At 38.2% G+C, this 18,118-nt stretch overlaps 1 protein-coding gene across 1 annotated transcript in view; it reads left to right on the top strand.

Moving 5' to 3' along the window:
* The window catches only part of LOC134797338 (insulin receptor substrate 2), a 394,635-nt gene extending 380,240 nt beyond the window's left edge, over positions 1-14,395 (top strand). Inside the window, exon 16 of the mRNA XM_063769560.1 lies at positions 14,194-14,395. The gene's annotated coding sequence lies outside the window, so the exon portion shown is untranslated. The remainder of the gene's footprint in view (positions 1-14,193) is intronic.
* The last annotated feature ends 3,723 nt before the right edge of the window (positions 14,396-18,118 follow it).

Here is an 18,118-nt window from a genome sequence, read left to right as displayed (position 1 = left end):
AATTGGCTGTTTCCGTTGAAGCAATTGGCACTACACTCTGCTTGGTAAACCTATTACGGCCTTAAATGCCATAACTTACGGATTTTTACAAAAACGACACAGAGCAGATTCAATTGGCCATCCTCCCTTTCCTTGGCCACGTAACTTTATTTTTGAATTTTGTTTTGTCGGCTTAGTTAAAAAAATAATTTTAGTCTTATGCCAAGTTTGCATGGTTTAAAAATAATAATACAAACTATCTATAAATATACTTAAAATAAATTTGAATTATTGTGTACATTTTTTAGCAGCGGCTTGAACTCTCGATTATTTTTATTTTCCAAGAAAATACGTAATTACCTACCTACTACTAAATCAATAACTAGGTACAAGCTACTAGTCAAGTGTGTGTATGACTCACAACTAGAAATGTACTTTGTCACATCATCGGCGTGTGGGTGTGTGTACCCATGGGTGCGTGGCAGACCCTACTACCTACACCCATAAGTCACGTTGTAAAATAAGTCATTTTAAATGTCTAAGCGCCACTTGCACCATTCCACTAACCCGGGGTTAACCGGTGAAACCTGGTTACCAGTACAATTTAACACTGGGTTAGCGGTTTAACCACTTAACCCCAGGTTAATGGGATGGAATGGTGCAAGTGGCGCTAGTAGGGGTACTTGATGGGGTGGCTTGACTGTGTCGAAATATTTAGACAAGGAACGTCAAACAAAAATCTGCATTATAACCAGCCTGATGAAGGCCAGTTACTGATCAAGGCGTCTATTGTCGTCCCGCCATCTCCGTCTGGGCCTGGGACGTCCGCGCTTCTTTTGCGGAAAGTAACTTCAGTAACGCAGTGAAGCAGTGGTGGCCGAGTGGATATGACGTCTGACTTTCAATACGGAGGTCGCGGGTTCAAATCCTGGCTCGTACCAATGAGTTTCTCGAAACTTATGTACAAAATGTCATTTGATATTTACCACTAGCTTTTCGGTGAAGAAAACCATCGTGAGGAAACCTGCATACATCTGCGAAGAAATTCAAAGGTGTATGTGAAGTTCCCAATCCGCATTGGGCTAGCGTGGGGACTATAGGCCAAGCCCTCTCGCGCATGAGAGGAGGCCTGTGCCCAGCAGTGGGACGTATATAGGCTGAGATGATGATGATGATGATGAACTTCAGTAACTGGCCGGAAAAAGCACTACAACGGGAGTTGTGGAAATCAAGGGGAGAGGCCTTTGCCCGGCAGTGGAACACTATAACGGACTAATTAAATAAATATACTCATACATGGCATACATATCATGACCTCAGCCCGATTTGACTCAACGAATCACATGCTTCCAATGACATATCACGATAATAGACTCAATTGAGACAAAGGCGACAAAACATGTTGTTTAGTTCACGGGTTTTATTGATACTAGCGGGCTCAGCACGGTTCCATTTTTATCGACTATCACTATGCGCGTCCCTTTCGCACTTACATACTTGTTAGAACGTGACAGGCATGGTGACAAGGGATAAAAACGCGACCGTGCTAAGCCGCTGTTATGATGTTGATGTGATGAGGCATCTTCCTCATACGCATATAGGACAGGTCAGGTACCTAATTGAATCATGAATGGAGTAGGTAGGGATTTGGTCCTATTATTGCCAGCTATTATAACTGTACTGTATTGTTAATACCTATTCTGAGCCGGGAAATCATGCTAGAATTCGCAATCTTGCATATTCAGCTCGTTTTTAGGGTTCCGTACCCAAAGGGTAAAACGGGACCCTATTACTAAGACTTCGCTGTCCGTCCGTCCGTCCGTCCGTCCGTCCGTCCGTCCGTCCGTCCGTCTGTCACCAGGCTGTATCTCACGAACCGTGATAGCTAGACAGTTGAAATTTTCACAGATGATGTATTTCTGTTGCCGCTATAACAACAAATACTAAAAACAGAATAAAATAAAGATTTAAATGGGGCTCCCATACAACAAACGTGATTTTTGACCAAAGTTAAGCAACGTCGGGAGTGGTCAGTATTTGGATGGGTGACCGTTTTTTTTTTGCTTTTTTTTTTTTTTTTTTTGCATTATGGTACGGAACCCTTCGTGCGCGAGTCCGACTCGCACTTGCCCGGTTTTTTTGTCTTGACGAAAGAATTGTCGAACTTGTAACTTGAACGAAAGAAGAAATTGTCATATTCCATAATTGTAAACTTTTTCTCATATTCCACATTTTATCGAATAGATAAACCGTTTAAATTTTTTGAAAAAGAGAATACCTTTAAACGCTATAGTGATTAGATTTTTAAGTACCTATCTCGTGATTTTGTTGTCAACAAGCAGTGCAATTGGTAAAGCGAAAATACTGTACGTTTTTTTTTACAGAAATTGGTTCGATTCCAATCCTGGGTATTAGAGACCTCAGTAACTTTTTCTTGCGTAGGTGAATGATATCTAGTTTCAGTCATGCTTAGTGCTGACCTATGACTATGACTGTCAATCTGTCTCTGTGCAGTCTATGCGCTGAAATACAAACAGTGACCGAGTCAAAACATTCGATTGTTTTCCATGACAATGGTCACAGTCAAATGCAAGGTACAAAACAACAAACAATAATCAAACATTCTCGATGCATAAATTATTGTGTACTAAGCGTATTCGACTACTAAATAAATTAAAAAAATATAGAAAAAATGGTATGGATTGATTCAAACTTGTGACCGTCTTGAAGGCAGATCCTCTAAGTGTTGTCAGTTGGACAACTGAGCTAACAAACCTCGGTGAATTTATTCCCAAAATCTATTGACACAGAACTCTCAAGCTAGTACCACTAGTACCTAAAAGAAAGAACTACTACTAACTAGTACCTACTACTTTACCGCCCTAGGGCGGGATTAAGGACAATGCGTGTCTATGTCAAAAATTTAAAGGGCTATAAAACGTTGTATAATACACGTGCGATTTTCCTACCTTCCGCACTTGAATCGTAATGTACTATAACCGGTCTAGAGATGCGATTTATTAAGGAAATACTTCTACAATCTACAATCGTTTCCTACAAAAATGTAACTGTACAACAATGTATAGATTCCGTACCAAGATTGCTCATAATTGTAGGAACTTTATCTCAACTCACTTCACTACTAAAACGCTATAACTCAACTAATGCCCTTGTTGTGTGACAAGCTAGACGTTGAAAGGAATTCCTACAAAACCTGATGTAATTTAATTGACAATTCATAATTGCATCGTTTGTATGGGTGTGTGGGCACAAATTGCTTCCTAACGTTGGTATTGTATGCAGATATCCTGCAGCGATTTAAATACTAGCTAATTTGAACCTTAACTAGCGAATTCTACAGCAAGATTTCGTATAACACGTTGGAATCCTTTGATTTGACAAAGTAAGAATTGCAAATGATATTAATAAAGAATAGGTTAGGTCAAACGTTCAATAACCGTTGTACAGAACGTTATTTTCCGATTTAACGCAAGAACATTAAAAATTATCTTATTGAAGAAATCTCTATTTATAAATCTTTCCATCACTTTATCACACAGAGATTTGACATTTCTAGCCATACAAAAAAAATATTTTCGATATTTTAACGCTTACCTAGTTCTTATTGGTTCCAGGGCCACTGGTTCAGTATCGTCTTTACCATAAGGGCACACGGGGCCCGTGCCCAGGGCCCCCATCCTCAGGGAGCCCCGAAGAACAGACAGTAACAGTATATTTGATTACCCATGATAAATAGAAGATCATAGTAGAAAAATGTTAGTTTACTTCCCTTTGTTTACTTTCCAAAAGGGCCCCAAATTCTTATGTGCCCAAGGGCCCCAGCATAGTTTAAGACGGCGCAGCCAGTGTCCATACAAATCTGCCCATCCTCCTTTACTTTAACCACCAGCTTTCAGGTCTATACTTTTATTTCATGTTTTCCCTCCCTTCCTATTCTATTCGCATATAAAACCATAATCAAAACCTTGCATTGTCAAAATCCGGGTCATCCGGAAGAACGGCAAAACCACGAAAACAATGCAGACGCCATGAGCCTTATTGTGTTCACAGAGAGTGTATTACTGTTTGACCCAATGGGATGTAAACGGTATACTCTGTAACATAATGGTCGACCAATTAGAGTGGTGCATGGCTGACTGCGTGCGCAATTATAGGGTTACCAAAAATATGTATCATATTTAATTTTCCATTATTTCGTTTTGGAGTTAGCCACGAGTTTTTTTTTATATCCTAGATACTATACGATAGTGCGATTGACCAATTTCTACTATTTCTACACAATCAGCCTGCTAACTTAGGGCCACCACACACTAGCGTCTTAAAAGCGTCAGCGTCTAGTCAGAGCTATAGAAAATGCCGTCGCTGCTCAGGTCGCGTAGCCAAGACGCCAATCGCTTACGCTCCTTAGCGATCGAAACGCAACTATCACTGTCACACTAATATGGAAGAGCGATAGAGAGACATAATGCTTTTCGTTGTAAAAGCGATAGCGATTGTAACCTTGGCTAGGCCGGCAGTTGCGCCAAAGTTGCGTCAAGCAGCAGCCATAGAGTTGACTAAACGCCGACGTTCCAACCACAACTGCAACTCCAAACGCAATCTGGCTTGAACAATTTTAGGTCAAAAAACTGGTTTTCTGGCCATAACTTTTGTTAGTTTAAAATTAAAACCCTAGACATGTTTTTAGAGACGTCAAAGACGAACCCAAATATGTAGATTTCGTATATGTTAGATCTTTCACAGCAATCGATATACGAAAAACGTGTTTTTTAGACAATGTTTAAAAAATCATAAAAGTAGGTATTAATTATTTTAAAAATCAGGTAGGTACACAGAAATTGAGATAAAAGATTTAAGAACCGATAGCCGTTTTCCTTATGGTTCTATCTGTAGTGTAAAAGTAGGAGATACGATTCAAAAATCGATAAAAACCCCTTAACTATATCAAAAACAGAAGAAACAACTTTTGTTTTTGAGTCAACAACTAAATATCAATTTCGAAATGTATTCAAAATTTGACACTGACATTAAACTAGTAACCCTTTATGAATAATCGGCACAATGGGCAACCCTGTAGAGTTGCAGATGATCATGATCTGCGATTCATGACCACGTTACATCATGGTCGCTCCACATCCGACATTAGCGGGTCGCGAGTGCAGCGGGATGTGTTCAAATTATAATCATATTCAGCCTATATACATCTCAGCGCTGGGCACAGAGGGCACCGAAAATCGCAAATTGCGGGGATCTTTCTCTTTTACTGCAATGAAGGCTTAATTAATTAGTGACAGAGAAGGATGCAGCCCACAATTTCTTCCTTCGCGGTTATAGCCCAGAGGGGCTACCGCGAAAACCGAAATTCGCAAATTGCGGGGATCTTTCTCTTTTACTCCAATGCGCGTAATTAGACTGACAGAGAAAAATGCCCGCAATTTGCGAACTTCGATTTTCGCGGTTATAGCCCAGGCGTCCTCTCATGCGCGAGAGGGCTTGAGCTTATGGTCCTCACACAGGCCTAATAGGGATTGGGGACTTCAAACACACCTTTGAATTTCTGGTCTATGCAGGTTCCTTCACCGTTACATACGTACCATAACATAACTTCCGAAAAATTCATTGATACCTACGAGTACCGTAAAACGGGGTGAGTAGGTTTAGCGGGGAGCTATGGGTTATGAATGGGGAGAGAAGGATTGAGAGGGGGGTGAGGTGGGTTTTTAAAGCTACTGCTATAAAAATAATGTATTCCAATTTAAAATGGAGCTATAGTAATATTCATAATAAAAAAAAAATCGATCCAACAATCTTCCAAAATCACCTTTGTTAAGGATTTGAAGCCGCGACCTCTGGATTGAAAGTCAGACGTCATACATTTTTTTAATACGACTTTCTCATCAGTTTTTGAAGAATAAAGGGAGCCTTTACGACCTGGTGTGGTGAAAATTAATTTTCCCATAGCGGTCATTTGCAACTTCGTGAGTGAGTTTTGGTTGTCACCTGACGAACTAGGAATTAGGCACAGCCCGCAATTAGGTAGGTAAGATCACAATCCACACCGTAATGATTAATGGTACCATCTGATCTGATCTAAAAACCATTGTAACGGATGAGAAACACAATGTCATGGTAGTTACATCATGTGAACGAGCATGCGATAGCTCCGATCAAATGATAGTGGTTTTAGTTTTCACCCGATTACGTTAGATTAGTTAAATTGTAAAAGAATATTGTGTTCATTTAAGTCTAGGGCTGAAGTTGAAGTCATAAGAATATTTAGTATAATATTGCTACAAAATTAGATTAAGTTATATGTATGTTAATAGTTTTTGTTAAATGTTAACCATATTAAAGTCAGACAAAATTATTAGGTACCTACTGTGGAATCTTTTAAGTCACCTTGTTTGTAGAGTCTGTGCGGAAAGAGAAAATGTATGGGGCCTCATACATTCCACAACTCTTCTCTTACCGCACAGATTCTAAGTATTAGTGTACTATTATTTATTCTGTGGTATGAGTTATTGTGATGTACTCGTGTAATCTGTGGTATGTCTCGCTCTTCTCCGATATGGCGTCTTGATTGTAAGATCGATAAAATAGTGTTCCAATAAAGAATACAGCATTATTTAATTGCGTGTTATTCCAAGTTATTACAGTTATCATGATTTAAAATTAAAAGCAAATTTAAAAGGTGTGTAAAGTAAAAAAATGTGATTATCGTTAGAGAACGTTTCTTCTGCTAACAATAAGTAAATAATCATTTTATGAAAGTAATTATTCATAACAGCCATATTATTGATTAAAACCGGGAAAAGAAACAGGAAGAACACAAACAACCGGCTCAACCACGATGTTTATCCGGAAAACTTTAGTAGTACAGTCAGTAACAAATCTGCCATCCTGGAATACCTACTCTTCCAAATAGAGATGTTTTCCTACAGTTCGTGTTAAAAAGTATCTTTAAAAGTCTTATTGTTCTGTATAAGTATAGAGATTTGAATTGAGACACTACTTGACAGAGTGGTCGTGGCCCTTATGTAGACTTTTGAGCGACTCGTTTAACGACGCGTCGCCATTCCTCCCGTATAGAGCCTCTTTCCGTGAACAATGAGCATTCGCTTACTGTGGCCGACACATGCACTGGCTTTGATTTGGTCGGTCCATCTCATTGGCGATCTTCCTCTAGCCCTGTCACCTCCCACTCTTCCTTATACAACTAGACGTTCTATGGATGTTCCGTCTCGCCGAGACACGTGTCCAAAGAAGTTGAGAATCCGAGTAGAGTATAGATTTACCTGCTTTTATAATGCTATTCTGGACCAACTGACCAGCTGGACGCCGTCCTGTTGGTCATCCTAAATATCGTTGAGCAGAGAGTGGAGGGATCTCGGCGTGATACCGCTCTGGACCGAGCAAAGTGGCTCTTGTGTTGGAGGCCCAGCCAAATTCGAACTTTAAGATACGTCAATTAATCTAGATCTATTAACTGACGTATCTTAAAGTTCGGATCGGGCCGCAAGACTCATTTTGGGTCATCGCGCCAGCCAAGTAAACCACTAATAAGATACTTTGGATGCGTACCCTTACTTTTGCTGCTGAGTGTACTACTTAAGCGGGATAATTTAAGCATAATGCATATGGAAATAATTATGAATATACATGAACGGGGTCGTTTCTCTCCTTGATCAACATTTCAAGATCGTATAATCTTATCGGTCGTGTCAGCTTCTATTGAGATTCATATTGGCATATCTGATATGATCAGTCGATGAACTGATGATAATATCTTAATGTGGGTATGTACTACTTTGCAATATGTGTGCAAGATTTAATTAGTTGTTAAGATTATGAAAACGTATTGATTATTACTGATTATTAAAAATATAATTATCATGGAAGTAAATGTTTAAATCTCACTATTAGGATAATTTAAACAAAATTGGCAAAGGGTAATACACATTTGGCATAGCGTGCTAACACAACCTTGTTACAGACCTTCCTACTGAAGAATATACGCATGGGTGCGCTGCACGTGCACGTCCACATACAATATGATCTTTTTGCTATGGAGATAACAGAGGAATTTCCGTATCTTTGCCCTTGATGACGTCTAACACATCCACTTACAATATAGACTTTGTGTAAAGGATATAAGATCGGAATTACCGTGTCTTTGGCTTTATATTTACGTCTGATCAGCTTTAAAAGTCGCTGGACACGTCACTTTACTAGAAACAGGGCTTGTCAACAGACTTGGATGTATTTGGCTATTATGATCAAACCAAAGGAGGATTAGAGTATAGATTACAGCGTGATTCATGGAAGTAATATATCGACAAGCTGGCCATCTATGTCTTTTAAATAGTACGTAGAGTTAGACCAAGAAAAGTCTGCAGCGACTTTGATAGCCCACGCAGTGCAAGTGATATTTTAAACGTCATACTTCTATGAAATTATGACGTATAAATAACACTTGCACTATGTGAGCTGTCAAAATCGCTGCAGACTATTCTTGGTCTAACTCTAACTTAAAATATGTAAAGGTATGTCGTGAAAAAGGTTTGCCCTAAACTAGGGATAGACTATAAACATAATTATGGTTTGTTAAATTAAAGAGCTGGATTTATTCCTATTTCTATCAAAGACAAATTTATTTTGGTCGGTAGGTAGGTAGACAGATATACCTACTATGACCAGGGGTGCAAAACTCATCCCTTCGGGAAAACTCGGCTCCGTTCGGCTCAACATTGCTCCGAACAATTATTAGGGTTGACACAATTTGACGTCCCTTTGCGTGCACGACCACAGATAAGATAATGCCTTGAATTTTGGACAACCTAAATAGCCGAAAGGGATAGTGCCATATTTTAGAAAGGGACAGCATGATTCGAACCGTTGTCAAACTTCGGTTTTGTAGGAAGTTTCCCTTCTGTACGGTAGTACTATTATTTATTCTGTGCTATGACTACTATGAATTATGAAACTCACAACTGTCGAACATCAGTTTTGTTAGACAGTGGAATTTCTGAACGAAGAAGTAGTATCTATACTGTGTCTGCATGAAATAGAGCGAGTCGGAATCCCGGCGGGTTCCTCGTGATAGTTCCAGGTGGGTGCGTGCGCGCCGCTCGTCACTGTCAAAGCAGGATCTCACTTTTTACGTCAATAACGTCAGCTGTCAATGTGGATTCTTTCTGTTAGCGCTGAGCGTTGTTTTCCATTAATTATTTCGATAAAATGTGTAAAATAACGTGGCTTGGTAGACTGAGAAACAATTCCGTTATGGACCAATATCAGTTTACAGTGACAAGACAATTAATTTTCTTTAGTTTATATTTTGTGAGTTTTCATGTCTAACTATAAATAGCATAAAATTAAAAGGTAGGTACATAATGTACCCCATTATGTTATAAGACAATATTATCTTACACAAATCGATAAATTTTCCCCTTCTCTACCTACTATCTAATCCCCCTTTTTCATCATAAATTTTGCAAGCCTCAATTAGTTATGTTTAATCCCTTTCTTACGAATACATATGTAAGTCAAATTAAGACCAACGATAATTATTAGCTAATTGAGGCTTGATGAAGCGCGTGTATGAATAACGCCAATAGAAAATTACCATAAATCAGAAACAAATATTACATTATACATTCGCGTTTCGCTTTTACTTAGTCAATTATATAACCAAAGAAGGCCAGATATTGTTGACATAATTTTCCTACGGTTATTCGTGGTTATTCTAATATTAGTAATATTGTTCCATAGACTGGCCGCGAGTGCTTATAAATTAGTCGCGCCTGAACAAGCATCTATGTTGCGGAACTCGGAACCTAGACCTTTATGTAACGGGTACCTACTTTGTTTTACACAGTTATGACTAAATATATGACTAAATATGACTATCTTTCTTATGTGTTGGGGGACAAAAATCGTGTGATCACAAAAAATCAAAATTCTTCAATAATTACTATAAAAATTCGGTCAAAATTTTCATCATAAGTACACAGACGAGTCACGAGAGGTTAAAAAATCTTATTCCTACAACGTACAGATCAACAATAATAGGTATATCATCCACCTAAATAAAAACCGAGTAGAGAAATCAAAAGATTGTATACCTACTTAGTCGAAAAATGTATGCTTCTCCACTATAACCCGCTTCCTCACTGTGCCTTCCCTTCTGCTAGATATTTAAGAATTAATAAGTTAGTATAAAGACACAGTCAATTAAACAGTCAGGTTATGGGACTCTATACAAGTGTGCACTGCACATGCACTATTTTATTTTAAATATACTCTTCAAATGTTGTAGAGCTCCACCTACAAAAGGTTTTTGAGGAATTGAAAATGGGTTGAAGGTTTTTTAAAATGTTGCGTGGACTCCGTCGCAGATAGGGACTTGTATAATAAGATTAATAAGTAGGTATATTAGGCTAGGGTAATTGCGTTAGCTTACCGTCCAGTGTCGATTTCCGTCCTCCTTGACGGATTAACAAATAATACATTTCATTTTTAATTTGCTACTTGCGAAATATATTTTTATGTAGATACATAGATTGTTTAGATATTAAGGATAGCGATAAGTCCAAATTTGTGCAGCAATGAAGGTTTATATTCAAATTTTGTCAAGTGGACGAAAACTAGAGCCGGACGAAAACTAGCGCAATGACCCTATATTATAGGCAAAGTGCCAACCCATTTGAGTACGCAGCTCTGCCTCTATGGTAATGGAAAGCCTGTTTACATACATGTTAAAGTCCATACATGGTAATGCACTGCCAGAGAAAACCACAATTCACTTTCATACCGAGAAACTGCATATATTATTGTTTTTGTCCCAGGTGAGTGCATACACCATAAACCTATAAATAAGAAAAGAAACGTCAAGGGAAACTGCACTTGGCTGAATGGCCAACGGATCTTTGCCCTGTTGGAAAAAGTCACGTATCCATAGACAATCAAATCGGATTGGAGATGCGCGCAAATGCTTTACATTTTCCATGTGTCCTAAACTTATGTAAACTGAGATGTGTGAATATTATATTATTCGCGTTATCAACAAAAACGTGTTTTAGAATCACTGGGTAGCTTTTGAAAAGTTAAACAAGTCGTTACTGTAACATGTTGTGCTATGCAAGCTAGGATAAAAAATAAATCGGTCTGATCTGAGCCGCTAGGAGCTTATTTCACCACAGTGACAATTAACACCTTGACAGTGACAATTGTCCATCTTTTTGTCGCCATCTCAATTTACGGCCAATTGGTGACAATCATCACCGTTGTAAAACAAAGACCGGCTGTCAACACCGCTGTTATACTGCTGCCCACGACAATCCATTATGATATGAAGAAACTCAACACGACAAGAAGATCTAATAGCCTATGACTACCTATTAGACAAAATGCAAGGTTTCACTATTTACAAACTACCTTTAACTCTGTATCTTTAGGTATTTAAATAAAAGTAATCAAATTTGTACATTTTCGGGTAGTTATAACATTTATTGGTTAACCAACCAAATACAAAACCGCCTGGATCAGTCACTGAACGACCTGACTTCAACTTACATTATTTGATCATGTAATGTTTTCATCTACCCTCAACTGGCAGAAGGAGCCATTTGAGGGAAGATTTTGTTCACTTTTATTTAAATACCTAAAGATACAAACATCAGACATAGTTAGCGCAAATAAAGATAACCTGTTATAATAACCAAGCCTGTAATTCTACGATAATATAACAGTCGAAACCAATATAAGCGAGACCTCCAATTACCCAAACATCTTACGTATCTCCAGGTCTCTGTACACTAGTTTTGTAACTGGACTAGCCTGGGCAACCACTGGAACAGTACAGTACTGGCTACATAGTAACCTAAAGAAATACTTATCGGACCGTTAGCGATCGAACGGAACTATAATCGGTACGTGGGAAACGGATGGATTTACATAGAAATGTACGGTTTAGATTTGAAGTTTCCACAGTACCTTTCTTTATTTCAAAAGAGGATTAGTAAGAGGGTGGATTTACCAACAATCTGTTGATTTTCTTGGTCTTTACGTACAGTTGCCATCACATATATCGGGGCGGCCGATTTGCCTAAAAATATCTGAACACGCACTCTAACGCCTCGACAATAGAGGCACCATGGCCACTCCGATTATGAAGGAGACTGTACATAAGAAAGAGTTCTCGAAAACAATTTTTATAGGTGCCGAGGTGCCGAGGAGATTCAAGATTACCGTAAAATGGGGTGAGTTGGGTAAAATTTGACTTTCAAACCTCGATAAAATTTTATTTTTACATGTGAAAACTGAATGGTGTATATTATATAGTAAGTGGTTCGGACGTCTGTATTTTAGTTTGTATTTTATTTTGGGTAGTTCCATTTTATAACTTTGACGATAAAGAGGAAAACCCACCTCACCCCGTAGTGCCTCGCATTTGGGGTGAGAGGGTTTTTCATACAAAGGTGATTTTGGAAGATTGTTGGATCGATTTTTTTTTTATTATGAATATTACTATAGCTCCATTTTAATTTGGAATACATTATTTTTGTAGCAGTAGCCTTAAAAACCCACCTCACCCCCCTCTCAATCCTTCTCTCCCCATTCATAACCCATAGCTCCCCGCGAAACCTACTCACCCCGTTTTAGGGTATGAACTAAATTTAACCAGACGAAACCTATTCAAAATCACTTACTATCTCAAGTAATAAACTTTTTCCCAACATAAGTCTATGTTTCTGTAAGGTATTTGTTATGTCCCATATTACAAATACCTTTGTTGCCTGATTTAAAATGATTAATAAATAAATAAATAATTTGAGTAAAAAAAGAAAACTTGTCTTCTCACGTGTACAATATTGCTGCAAATATTGAAGTATATCATAACCATTCTTTCCCACATTTATTTAAGAACTATTGACTTACATAATTATACAAGAATGTAGTCATCCCACTTTTGACGTGACCTGACATCATTTTGAACAATAATGCATAACAAATCCCATCAGAACCAGTTTACAAAGCACCCAGAAAACATCAAAGAGACGTCCTTGTAAAAAAAACTTTATATTTATAATCACACGTTATGTAAAAAGTAATAAAATTAATAATGATTATAAATTTTATACACGAACAGCGACAGGGGGGAAGGAAATGAAATTGTATTTATTAGATAACATCATTTTAATTAAGTACGATACAACTTTCGTTGAAGCTTGGCGCTTGGCCAAATATAAACCTGTTATTTTAGTGAACATTTACATAGATATGATAAGCTATAGACGAGCATTACGTATTACTTATGGTCAATGTAATCTTAAACTTGTATCATCATCATCATCATCATCATCATCATCTCAGCCATAAGACGCCCACTGCTGAACATAGGCCTTAGAAACATACTTGTCATACGCAACGCAACGCATGACAAGTATGTTTCTAAGCATACAAATTTCAGGGATCAGATGTCATAATGCATTGCATAACGTTGCGTACGTGGGATAAGTGTGTCCCTGCCTTTAGTCTCTAAATTGGTTCCGAAACAATCAAAAACACTTTTCAAGTAATAGTACATTGTGCAAACGAGAGTCTGCAGATTCACGACAGCCGCAGGCTGGAGTGACTTAAAGACTCGAGTGTGCAATATTCTTACTCCCGGAGTTACACACAATGTTTTTCAACATACTTGCGAAGAAAGAACTAAATTTTAAGCGTAATAATAATTTTTAAATACATTTCAGACATTGATTTGCCATATTGTAATTTTTTTACAGGTTAGGCATCGAAGGCAAATGCGTGCCAGCATTCATCCACGATTGAAAATTGTGAAAAATAATTTAAAAAATACATTAAATCAATTTATACCTTCACTTTCAACAAGTCAGTGTGGGTGTCCAATAACTTTACGTGTCGATAATTTCACGTCGTCTGAGACTTACCTACATGTGAGAGTGACACCTTCAAAGCGGTTAACTTTCTTTGAAAGCTTGAAACAAGTAATCATCACGAGTTATGGTTTTACTATTTATGACAGTAACGACATCTTGTGGCGACAGACATTGAAACTAGTGAAAATGGAAAACGAGAATTGGAAATGGTAATATACTTGTCTTGGCAAAAACAAAATGTACTTACCTACCTAATAAGATTAACAGCCCTGTTTTCAGTTTCTGTTTTCAGTTTAGATTAAAAACCGGCCAAGTGCGAGTCGGACTCGCTCACGAAGGGTTCCGTACCATTACGCAAAAAACGGCAACAAATTTGCGTTTGTTGTATATGGGAGCCCACTCAAATATTTATTTTATTCTGTTTTTAGTATTTGTTGTTATAGCGGCAACAGAAATACATCATCTGTGAAAATTTCAACTGTCTATCACGGTTCATGAGACGGACAGACGGACGGACAGACGGACAGCGGAGTCTAAGTAATAGGGTCCTGCCGTTTTTACCCTTCGGGTACGGAACCCTAAAAACTGGACAAAAATGCGTGAAATTGTAATCAAAACACAACAACAATCAACAAAAATTCTTTGGTCACAACCCAGAACACTAGCTCTGATACCTATTCTCGGCAAGTGACAGAAATCAACTTGAAAAAGACTGTTAAGTACTGACTTGTTTCTGTCATGAAAAAGCATGATCGGATTGCATGCTCACTTAAATATTTATAAACATGAATCAGTTCTAAAGAAGGTATGAAATAGGAAGCTCTTGCAAGTTGCAACAATGCACGGAATGTGTCAACAAAGCAACGAGTCTGACTGGTTTGAGCGAACGAAGGATTTGGTAACGTTACGTACCTATTTATAACACAAATAACACAATGGAACTCTATCAGTTCATTATATCAATTATATGTACGTAGTTTTGAAGCAAAAGATAGTGTCAGTTGTATGCACGTTGTATGTGAAGGCACAGAATAAATTGTAGTACGACCGTACAGAAAGGAAACTTCCTACAAAACCGAAGTTTGACAGCGATTCAGGGACGAATTCTGCTATCCTTTTCTAATGTATGGCACTATCCCTTTTGGCTATTTGGGTTGTCAAAATTCAAGTCATTATCTTATCTGTGGTCGTGCACGCAAACGGACGTCAAGTGGTCCCAACCCTAATAATTGCTCGGAGCAATGCTGAGCCGAACGGAGCCGAGTTTGCCCGAAGTCAGGAGTGTCCCCCCACTGGTAAAGGTAAAAGGTGCTTCTATCGTCATCTTGGTACCTGTTACATCGTCAACCGACGGTGTAAACAGGTACCTTTTTCTTAAAAACTGATTTCATACGACACAAGAATCCAACGTAATATCAAACTCATCTATCTGTTAATCGGTTCAATCGGGGTCGTAAACGGTCAATCGATTGTCAAACGAGAATGATCGTCTCGGGATCCCACAGGATTCATCATCATTGGCCTTAAAGTCTATTGCAGACTATAGAGTCTATAGAAACAGTGTCAAGTAGGGCGACAACGTTTTTCATGGCTGTGTACCTAAGCCAATTCGTGCAGGTGTAATGTGCCCGCAGAGAACAGATATGACGCTTGGCTCGCTTCCTTGTCATCGTGAATTTTACGCCCGCCGAACACCAGTTTAGAGTTCTAATAAAAATAACTCCTCTAAAAGCTATAGAAATCTAATTCTGTGGGCGCAGCACGGTTCCATTTTTATCGTCTATCACTATGCGCGTCCCTTTCGCACTTACATACTTGTTAGAACGTGACAGACATGGTGACAAGGGATAAAAACGCGACCGTGCTACGCCCCCAGGTGTTGACTACATCCAAACTAGTGATACGTTAACGTAAATTCTTCTAATCTAACCGGTTTCTTTAACGATCATGTCTGCCAAAGTGCCAAGCCCCGTAGTAGATTATACTACGTATGTTTACACACCCAACACCCACAACGACATTCCAGTTGATTAACTCAAACAAGGTGAGTCCGTACTAACTTTGCACCAATTTGAAAAGATCGGTGATGGAGTGTCATTATATGCTACATATTTTCATAAAAATAAATAAAATAAATATTGGGGACATATTATATTACACAGATCGACCTAGCCCCAAACTAAGCATAGCTTGCACTATGGGTATTAGGCGACGATATAAACATACTTATATAGATAAATACACACTTATATACATAGAAAACAACCATGACTCAGGAACAAATATCTGTGTTCATCGCCTTACCGGGATTCGAACCCAGGACCATCGACTTCGCAGGCAGGGCCTTTACCCACTAGGCCAGACTGGTCGTCAAAAAAAACATATAAATTTGACATTAATGATGACATGACCACATTTTGTCATTGCTTTGGTCCTATTCTAGTTAGCTTTTAAAATGGTAGAACGTACTAGTTCATTTAGTTCAAATAGCAACACTCTTAAAAACTGTCCATCGGTAGACCTTATGCCTTTTGTAATAAGGTTTACCAACTGTCAGTTAAGACCAAAGTGGAGGACCGTGCGAAATCGCCTTTTCATACAAACGTAGTCCTCATTTTCCTCCCTGGATAAATTAACATCATTGGCAGGGAGATGGGATAGTGCATTTATAAATAAATAAATATTATAGGACATTCTTACACAGATTGACTAAGTCCCACAGTAAGCTCAAGAAGGCTTGTGTTGTGGGTACTCAGACAACGATATATACAGGATGATTCATGAGACGTGAGCAGGACTAATACTGCACACTCAGTAACTGATAATTGATCGATCACCGTCGTATTTAGGAGAAACAACCACACTTTTTCCTATTTTTTTAACTTTTTGGTGAGAGCAAATTTAATTCTCAACAATCATGGTCACCCTACAGTACCTAATTAATAAACATAAAACCTCTTTAACCGTAATGCCATTTTGATTACGAAGAAAATAAACTGTCAAACTTGAGTGAGATACGAGTTTTCAAAAGTAATCAGACCGTGATGACAGTGATGACATTCAATTTGACACCGAATATCGGTAGCTTAGTATTCTAATTTTAGGGTGACCATGCATGTCGTTAAATTAATAACTTTTTTTTTCAACACGACTAGAAAATTAACGTTAACCTCACTAATACTGGGGGCCTAGCCAAAACGCATTTCGAAAAAAGATATCGCTAACGAATCGATAAAAAATGTATGGGAATGACAGGTACCGTAGATGAGTCTGTCGAAAAATATTAACGAATACAAAAATGTTAGCCAAGTTGCAATGTTGTAACGAAACGCAAAACTTTCGTTACCGGGATTCGACATCTGTCATACATTGTCTAGCCAAGTGACACTTTTGACAAGCGTTATCGCCTCCTAGTGAAAAATGGATATCTTTGGAAGAGGCCTTCACCTAACGGGTTCCTACAAATTAAATCAACAAAAATATATTAACGAACTTATGTATAACAAAAGGAAATAAAAGGCTTTTTATTTTTTATTTTTATTTTATTATTTATTTTATCGCCTCCTAGGTGTCGATACGTAGCGCGAGCTATCCCCTTGCAGATAACTTACCGAAGCACAAGGAAATACCGAATAATAGTGTTTGTAAATTAGAATTTGTAATAAAAAGCATACTTCAACATTATTGTGGGCGGCGAACAACGCCGAAGTGTCGCTTAGACGCAGGCGCCGTCTGAAAAATCGCCTCTATTGAAACTTGAAACTGCTTAGGAAAGGACTGCCCTTAGCTGGTGATCTTATCATGTATGCTACGATCAAAGCGGATTGTGGGCGTACGCAGCATTTCACCCAAAGGATCCAATGTGACCGAGGCGCTGAATATCTACCTATCTATAGTGACAGTGTCATGGAAAAATGGATTATGCACCCACAAATGCAACACGAAACAATGTCCCTACAAAGGTAAGAGTGAGTCAATAACTTATCCCTACTATACCTACTAATAAGTATATAAAATATGTTATTAATGCTAAATTAACTAATGTGTTCCTGTTACGTCATCAAATATAAACCGATGAACGGTGTAGATTAAATTTGGTACCCATATGCGCAATGGCAAGCACTTGTTTTTCAATAGGAAAGTGAATTGAATGTGTAAAGGCAAAGGTATATAGGTAAAGGCTTTACAAATATAGATAAAGACTCGGGAACAAAAGT

The sequence above is a fragment of the Cydia splendana genome, chromosome 15, assembly GCF_910591565.1.
Source record: "Cydia splendana chromosome 15, ilCydSple1.2, whole genome shotgun sequence".
Classification (NCBI taxonomy): domain Eukaryota; kingdom Metazoa; phylum Arthropoda; class Insecta; order Lepidoptera; family Tortricidae; genus Cydia; species Cydia splendana.
The sequence above is the reverse complement of the archived record's forward strand: the minus strand, read 5'-3'. Positions and strand labels throughout refer to the sequence as shown.